General features: G+C 47.2%; 1 protein-coding gene across 2 annotated transcripts in view; it reads right to left on the minus strand.

Annotated features, from left to right (window-relative positions):
* The window catches only part of Pld1 (phospholipase D1), a 207,188-nt gene extending 202,150 nt beyond the window's left edge, over positions 1-5,038 (minus strand). Inside the window, exon 1 of one of the 2 annotated variants that reach the window (XM_052180714.1) lies at positions 4,916-5,038. The gene's annotated coding sequence lies outside the window, so the exon portion shown is untranslated. The remainder of the gene's footprint in view (positions 1-4,915) is intronic. The other variant, XM_052180716.1, reaches the window with a different exon arrangement.
* Between the last annotated feature and the right edge of the window lie 2,781 nt (positions 5,039-7,819).

A 7,819-nucleotide genomic window follows, 5' to 3' on the forward strand; every position in this document is an offset into this window, starting at 1 on the left:
CTGCCCTGAGGCAGGGGGTCCTGGGTGCTGTAAAAGAGCAGGCAGAGCAAGTCAGGAAACAGCATTGATCTGTGGCCTCTCTGCTCTGCAGTTCCCACTCTGACTCCCCTTGGCGATGAACACACTATGAAGTATGAGTAGAAATGAGACTTTTCCCACCCAGGCTGCTTTGGTCAGGGTGTTTATCACAGAACTAGAAAGCAAACTAAGATAATCAGCAACACGTTAGATGCTAAGGTCACGTGGCTAAAGCCATCACCTTTGATTTTCCCACGCCTGGCCCGTCCTAGGAGTCTCCAGACTTTTTACGGAGAGCCCAAGGTTCTATTCCACTGGCCCCACCTGTGCACCCTTAGCTCTGCTTCTCCCTGTCCTGGGCTGCTCCTCAGGCTCCCTCTCCCAAAGGTGCTGTCTATAAACATCTACTTTGAAAAGAACCACTTTGAATATAACCATTTTCTGTTTTTTAATAGACAGTTTGTAAGTTTTTGCCCCAGAACTAACTCTCGCTCTCCCCTAAAGAACGAAGGCAGGCTATTTTTGTTCCCTGATGCTCTTGGCTGATTTTCCTCTGTGCGTCAGAGGCTTTCAAAAGGTTTCCAAGTCTAGATCCCAAGTGTTCAAAAATGATTAAGTACAAAATAAGAAGTTCTCCCCATCCAGAGGCGAACCTTGGGTCATAAAATCAGATGCTCCTCTCAACAAGAAGTTTGGTGTCACCACTTGGTAATGGAGGGCAAGCCCTCCACGGCCCAGAGTGAGTGCAAGAGTCCACTCTGCCCTCCTGATGGAACCTGGGCCGTTACTAAGCAACTTGGCTCCAGTGTAGTTGTAGCAGTTATTAAAATATTGGAGTATGGTATGGGTGTAGCTTAGTCAACAGAGTGTTTGAAGCCCAGAGTTCAGTTCTCAATGTGGTATAAAACTGTGATGACATGGTGAAAAAGGCTCGTAATCCTAGCACTTGGGAGTTGCTTGACTATATTGCTACACAGGTGGCAAGTTCAAGGCCAGCCTAGCCTTCATGAGCCCCAGTCTCCAAAAATAATGGTGTGTGTGTGTGTGTGTGTTAGAAAGAAAGAAAAAAAGAAAGATGATAGATAAGTTGATTGATAGATGATAGATCATAGATGATAGACAGATGATAGATGATAGATAGATAGATAGATAACATTAGATAATTATTCCTCACAGCCAAGAGTTAGAAAATCCTGGCTCAGCCATAGACACAACCTCCCACTAGCAACATGACCACAAAGCACTTTGCCTCGCTCTTCAAAAAAAATGAAGGAGTTGAATTGATTGTATAAGCTTCATGATGCTTGCAATTTTGACATGTAATTGTTGCCAAAGAACAAGGACAAAATAAGAACAAAACCATAGAAAGGTGGCTGGTTAGGGAGCTAGATTCCAAGACTAATTTCTTAGAGAGGTAGCAATACAAAAGCTCTAGGCTCAGGTTGCATGGGCTGGAGGCCCCGCTCTGTCTGCCTCATGCTGTGACCTCAGGTGCCTCTCACGGCCTCATATTCATAGAGGAGGTTTCTCCCATCTGTAGAATGCTCCGGATGGTATCCAAAATCAAGTGGGCAACAAGTAAGTGTTGAATAAATAAACAATTTATCATCTTATCTTGTCATTATAATGCTTATCCAATAAATCTAAAACCTGATAAAAATTTCACAATAGAAAAAAAGACTGTGGTTCTATGGGACAGTTACATAACATATGCTCTTGTTAAATAAGGCACCGCTGGAACATCTGGGATCCAGATTTGATGCTGCACTGTGAGTTCAGGGAAGGCACAGCATCGGAACACATTCCCACTGAGTCATATGATGCAATCTGTAGTGCTGCCGTTCTAATCAGAAAACTCCCAGGCTTACAGGAAGCTGAGGTTATGCTCCTCATCTGAACCCTGAAACATCTTTTAACCGCACCCTAGCAAATACACTTTATTTGTGCTTTTGGGACTTAAAGGACTGTAAGCATAAAACCCAGTCTCGCATATGCCAGCTTTTCTCCTGTACACAATGACTCAATCTAACTACAGGTTTAAAGACCCGTATCTCATGCGTTCAGTCCACTGATCTTTAGCATATGGCTGGGGAAGAGAGGAAATTGTTAAACCCTGCAACTTGCTTGATCAGAACAGTCTTTGGTACTAAAAACATGTCTTTAGCTGGCCTCACTCATGGTGTTGATTGGTACTATATTCAAGGAAGGAACACTAAGAATGAACCCCTTCCCTGGTTGTACCTCTAGACAGCTAAACTACAATGTTTTTCCACTGCAAACGCCAATCAGCTTACCAACTGACCCGCACACAGGCTTCCTCAATCCGTGGAGGTAAAATTTTCCAGGCACCCTCTATCAGGCTACACCTTTTATCCCTGCTCATTAAAAGTGCATTCCTTGCTGACAATGTAGTTCAGTTGGTGGAGTGTGCCCCTAACATGTACAGCACAAAACCAGGTATGGCGGTGATCCCAACACTCAGGGTAGAGGCAGGAGATTCAGAAGCACAAGACACCGCTGCAACCTAGCAAGTTTAAGAGAGGCTAGCCTGAGCTATATGGAAAAGAAAAAAAGTATGAGCTAGGAGTGATAGTGCAGTCCTGCAATAACAGAGTGAGTTCCGGGGTCATACAAGAGACTATATATAATTTCTTTAAAGCTATGAGAAAAGAATCCAACCTTACTCAGTGAGAAAATCGAAACTTGCAATGCCATCTTTATTACTAAAGTGTCATTAAACCCTGTAAGGAAGCCGAGAAGCCCTTTGGGAATGGACTGGGGGAGCCGGTGGCACACTGACAGAGCTGTGCCACCAAACACATACTTTTAAACTGTTAAGATGGCAAAGTCACGTGTTCATAAAATAAAAATAAGCCGGGCGGTGGTGGCGCATACCTGTAATCCCAGCACTCTGGGAGGCAGAGGCAGGCAGATTTCTGAGTACAAGGCCAGCCTGGTCTACAGAGTGAGTTCCAGGACAGCCAGGGCTATACAGAGAAACCCTGTCTTAAAAAAACCAAAACCAAAAAACCAAAAAACAAAAAACAAAAAACCCAAAAAACCCAAAAAAAACCAAAAAACCTTAAATTTAAAAAAAAAAAAAAGAAGAAGAAGAAAAGAAAGTTAGAACCGGGACTGAAGCAATGGCCCAGCCATCAGGAGCACACCCTGCCCTTCCTTAGGATCTGAGTCCCGTTCATAGCACCCAGTTTGAGCAATGGCCTCTTCTGGCCTTCTTAGACACCACATGCACATAGCCACACCCAGGCCGACGCATTCACATCATTAAAAATAAAATAAATCTTTAAAGCATGTTGGAATTAGAGATTGATGAATTTTGCCACTGTAATATAAGACCATTCATGCTACATACTAAGATCATACACAAATACGTACTAAATAAAGGTTTGATGAGCAGGACGTCCATTAACTAGTTAGCGCATCTAGCGAACAGTAAATCAATCAACCTAAATGAGCCTGTAGAGAACTTAACCCCAGTGTGTGTAAATACTCTGATGCCTGAAACAGCACAGCACGGGCACCTCCTCCTCAAAACCTTCTCTACTTGCACTATTTATTTGGAAAGTTAATTGTACTGGCTCATAAAAATTCAGATGTCTGCTTACATAACCATTTAAAAAGGTCCCCACGCATCCTTTAAAGGCTGCTTACAAATTCAAACAAAACAGTTGAGTACAAATTCACTCATAGGTCACAAAGCAAGTACTATGGAAAGAGATTCTTGCATAAATAGGCAGAACAGGCTAGTTCAAACTAGACTCTGCACTCTTCAGCCTTCCTTGACAGCACCGCTGACATAACTCTCTGAAATTCCTGGGTAGCTAGTCTCCAGAGGCCCTGGGAAGGTCAAAAGGAATTGACTAAACTGAAATTGGTGGGCCTGGCTGATGAAGATCTCTCTTAGTTCCGTGGAAAGACCTAGAAATGGTCAAATGCAGAGACTCCTGTGGTCCTTAAGATCGTGTTTTGAGCTTCATGGGGCGGGCTGGTGATCTGAGATTTGGGGAAGGGGTAAGACCGTGGTGAGAAAGGCAAAAACCTAGGCGTGGCAGGTTGCCCTGGGGTATGGAGGAAAAGTCTGGCAAAATTCTAATAAGTCCTGATCTGAACTTAAGAGGTGGAAGCAGGAGGACCAAGAATCTCATCTTTGGCTACATAGCCTTTGAGTACAGCCGGTTGAACACAGAAGACTGTTTCAAACAAAGCGTCCCGTGACTTAGAGGACCTCACTCCCTGACCGGAGAAGTCAGTCCCAAACATCTTGGGTCGGAGCTAAAATAACAACTGCCTAACACAGGCCGCCGCGCTTTTAATTGCTACCCCGTCCCTCCTCCCCTTCAGCACAGCACATCTTTGGCCCGGAGGCAGCAGCTGTGTGGCTCGGCGCCCGGGACTGCTTCAGCTGGACTCTAAGCCGCTGGAATGCAGCACTTCCTGGTTGGTCCGGGATGTTGGTGCTGTCGCCATCCCGGTCAGCCCACAGTGCTAAGGAGCTCAGGGAGCGCGGGACGTTCTAGCGGGAGCGTACTGCGCCCGGGACCCGAGGACGTGGGGTGGGGGTGCATCCTGCAGAGGACGCCCGGAATCTGCAGGGACTTAAGAATGGAGTGGGGCTAGGGCACCAGCAGCTGACCCGGCTCTGCGCCCAGGGAAGCAGCGGTCTTCGCCTGCGGTCAGTGAGCGCCGCTCTTGCCAGCGCAGACACTGCAGGAATTAAGAGTATGGGAGGGACTCCAGGCTTCCCGGGGGAACTTCAGGGACAGGGCTGCTGAGATCCGCTCCAAGAGGAGCAATAAAGGCGGGACGAAGTATGAGGGCCGCGAACGCTCCGCGGGCTCAGAAGAAGCCCGGCAAACCTGGCCCCGGCAGCTCCTACCTGCGGGCCCAGGGTGCGGGCACACACGCTGCGGCGGCGGCGACGTCGGGGGTCCCCGCGCAGCTGGCGCAGCTGGGGCCGCGGAAGGAGGGCGGGCGCTGGGACTCGCCGCCCGGAACTCAGCCGGTCTGCAGGGTGGGGCGGGGCGGCGCCGGCCAGCCTGGGTGACAGCCCCTGCTGCCGGCCTTCCTCCATGCCTCGGTTCTAACACTTTCTTCTCTCAGAGTTTCTTAACTCAGCCGCAGTTATCCGCGGGGCGCAGGGGGTGCACGCTAGCGTTGTTCTTACCAAATTCACTTCCCTCACTTCTGAGTCCACTCCTAGTCCAAGACTGGCCCGCAAGTTACAAGCCAACAGCGAGCCAACTGGTGAAATATTCCTGACCTGAAGTGACATGCTTAACTAGGGATTTTGTAGAGGACAACTGTGGCCTTCTTGCAGATCCCTCGGGTAGGTCTTGGGTAGGTGTTATTGCCTGTTTACAAGGTCAGAGAGTGAAGAATCAGCCTGATCCGCCCAGCTAAGCTTGCTGAAACCAGGAATCTCAAAAAGTGCCTGTGCTTGTCCTCAGATCTCTCTGTGCGCTCTCTCTCTCTCTCTCTCTCTCTCTCTCTCTCTCTCTCTCTCTGTGTGTGTGTGTGTGTGTGTGTGTGTGTGTGTGTTGGCAGGTATTTGGTTGGTTGGTTTGAAGTTAGGTCTCTGCCATAAACCTGGTTGTCTAAGAAGACCAGGTAGAGCTCAAACTAGATGATCCTCCTGTCTCAGTCACGCACCCACCTCACACTTCTCCTACTTGCCACCAGTACTGGGTCTAATTCAGAAATGTTAGAGGGAAAAATTAAAATAAAATGAAAGGAGAGCGAGAAATTCCCGTTACACCGATGGAACTGTCCAGACAGCAATTTTGCCATTTTAGTCCACTTAAGGGAATCGTCACCAAGAGAAAACCAGTGGCCATGTGGTTTGAATAGCAATCCGTTTGCAATATAATTTTGAACACAAGTCAGTTCCAAAACTGGTTGCACAACACTGCTTCCAGCCAAAGCCCAGAGATGCAACAGTTCCCTGTACATCAAACTGCTAATGCCGTTAGCATAATTTCTTTGGAAATTGTTTATTGAGTATTATACAGTGAGACAGAACCAGTTACATAATGTCTTACCATGCCCATGGCACTGCATGAAATGAAAAACATAATATTTCAGTCCAGACAGAGGAGGAGGTGAAATTACAGTGCGGGGCTGAGTTTTCCTGTAACCTGGAACCGCCCAGCCTTCCGTACTGCATTCTTCCCTTTTGAGCACATCTTTCCTATGGATCGAAGAGTCGGGCGGCCGTCACTCTTTCCTTGTTGACAGAAATAATTGATGTCTTTTGAAGCCTGTGATTCTGACAGATTTTTGTAATTATATGCACAGCCTTCTGAGCAAACAGGGTCTTGCCTAAGAGAGGTTTGGCAAGACTATACCGAGGAAGTAACTGCAAAGCAGCAGAGGCCTCCTTCCTCCCTTCGTCTGGTTTATTAGTTTCAGATGACTCCATAAGTGTGCGCCTAGGAGTAGCTGCAGTCTTACAAGCTTGCCTTTGAACGGTGTGAGACGTTTGGTTGAGAAGCACCAGGCTGTACAAATTACAACCTGATTTCTTAAAAGTTGCCATCGAAACATTTGGCATTAACACATAACAATATGTCTTTCTATTAACTGTAACTGTAAATAAGACAAGTATTGTACAATGACCGGAATCCTGCCCCCAGGAGGCAGAAAAGTGAAAAGATTACCACAGGTCACCCCCCCACCCCCCCCAACCCCCAGAAAGGAAAGCTGTAGAGAACATGCATCTTAGACATCGCATACGCAATTGGAATTGCGTAGATCATTGTTACTTTCCTCGAAGATTTTGTGATGGCTATTTCTTTGCAGGGGTGTCAAGAAAAACAAATGACCAAGAGGAGGATTTCCTCCCATTTGAGCCAGCCTGACCTACAGAGGGAGACACTGGGGTGGGAACAAGGCCCACTAAGAAACCCTGGCTTACATAGTGTGGTGTTTAATCTTCACCGTCAGGTGGATTAGGTTTACACTCACCATGAAAAACCACCTTTTGGATGTCCATGAGACCATTTCTAGGAAGGTCCTACTGAGGCAGGTCGATCAGCCGTGAATTTGGGTGGCAACATTCCATTGGCTCCGGAAGAGGAAACGCAAAGCGATCACCTACCTCTCAGCTTCCAGATTTCAGGCCCCACCCCCACCCCCCACCCCCCCACCCCCCCACACCACCCCCCATCCTGGCCATGACTGGCTGCCCCAGGCTTCTGTGCCACAAGTCCTTCCTGCCAGGAGGGCAGGTCTTGCTCTGAGGTCACCATTCCCTTGGGATCAGACTTCTCTCTAATCTGTTCACACACCCTGATGTCCCTTTTCTCCTCAAACTGTACATTTCGTATTCTCCCTTGCTTTGCTTTTCTTCTTATTACAGGTCTGCATGGTGTGGCCACTATCAACCACACAACACAGTTAAAATTAGGCAGTCTGGAAAACTCCTCTGACAAAACTGTTAATCTATAACTCTTCAATTTGGCTTCAGGTAGATTTTTGATTTTTTTTTTTTTTTTTTTGGTCAAAGGCAGAAAGCTTAGGCCACATACTAATATTCTTCTCCTCTGAAACCTCCAGGTCCCAACCCCCACGGTTCAAATCCCCCTCGGCACCCACTATCTTCCATGTTTATACTAGCATGGGCAGCTAAACCCCACTTAAAGCATTCAACCACTATCCTAACCCAAAGTCCACATTTCTCTAAACAAAAGCCCAGTGAGGTCTATCGCAGCAATGCACCACTTCTGATACCAACTTCTATCTTAGTGAGGGTTTTATTGCTGTGAAGAGACGCCATGGCCAC

Source organism: Apodemus sylvaticus, chromosome 4 (genome assembly GCF_947179515.1).
Source record: "Apodemus sylvaticus chromosome 4, mApoSyl1.1, whole genome shotgun sequence".
Lineage (NCBI taxonomy): Eukaryota > Metazoa > Chordata > Mammalia > Rodentia > Muridae > Apodemus > Apodemus sylvaticus.